Raw genomic sequence first — 1,174 nt, forward strand, 5'->3', positions numbered from 1 at the left:
ACCTGTGATGCCTACTTTTCCACTTCAGTAAAGACCATACCCCGTATTTATTAGCTCTAATTTCTGCAGACGATGCTCTCAGCATTCCAGTTGGCAGCTTGAGGAGCTCACCACAGTTGGTATCAACTCAGCTAACATCATCTGCAGGCGCATGTGGAGTGAGGGGATCTCTTTCAGACTGCTCTACACTTTATCTTTGCAAGTTTTCTTTAACTTTTAAATTATTTGTTCTTCACAGTGTCAAAGAAAAATAAAATTTGACAGAACACACAGAATATTAAATCTATCCCCACCCCACCCCCAAAGAAGGCAAAACTATCTATTTGAAAAGGAAATGTGAGAGTTTAACATAAGGGTAGGAGAAATGAATGTGAATGAGCAAACTGCTGAGTCCAGACTGTCACACTCAAAGCAAACACAACTCTGACGTTCAAGGAAACATAGCTGAAGACTATGAAGAGCACTGAGCTGGTGCAGTAGATAGTCTTAAAAAAAGAAAAAAGAAAAGAAATTATCTATCAGATGGAAAACTTTACATCGTGTAATGGGGTATTGAAGTCATGCTCCACTTCTGTGCCCAGTTGTATAAAGCAAGTCATCACGGAAAGGGTCTTCCCTAGTCAAGGAAGAATTTTAAAGGAACTCCCACATCTGACAGGTTTTCATTGCTCTAAAAGTGTGTATAACAAGTATCTTCATGTTCTAACAAAGGCAGGCCTTTGAAATGTAGAATTATTGCCAGGAGAGTATATACCAAGGCGAATGATTTTTCTCAAGGCTTCTGACAGGGAAGGAACAAAGACCCCAACACCTGCTCCCTAAAATTCAAAGTTAAGAAAGACTATTAGAGTAGACTAAGGTTATATGACTGAAGTTCTGCAGGCCAATGGAGAGCCCGAGGACCTTAAAAGTAAATTCACTAATAAGGCTGTTCTGGTGTCCCAGTTCCAACAGAAGACTCAAGCTTTGGTACAGGCTGAAGCCAGAAGTACCTCTAAACCTAGCCACCTGGCACCATGATTCCTGGGTTTAAAAAGCAATGAACGAGCATGTAAATGCCATTGACAGCAACAAAAAGCCCTAGAGATCAAGCATGTGCCACTATAGGCAGAATCTGGGGGGAACAAAAGCATCATTCCATGTCTAGAAGAGTCTACTGGACCATATAAGATGA

The 1,174-nt window shown here is 40.9% G+C and overlaps 1 pseudogene; it reads right to left on the reverse strand.

Annotated features, from left to right (window-relative positions):
- The window catches only part of LOC102894593, a 56,695-nt pseudogene extending 56,657 nt beyond the window's left edge, over positions 1 to 38 (reverse strand).
- Positions 39 to 1,174: the final 1,136 nt, after the last annotated feature.

This window comes from Pteropus alecto, unplaced genomic scaffold (genome assembly GCF_000325575.1).
Source record: "Pteropus alecto unplaced genomic scaffold, ASM32557v1 scaffold146, whole genome shotgun sequence".
NCBI lineage: Eukaryota > Metazoa > Chordata > Mammalia > Chiroptera > Pteropodidae > Pteropus > Pteropus alecto.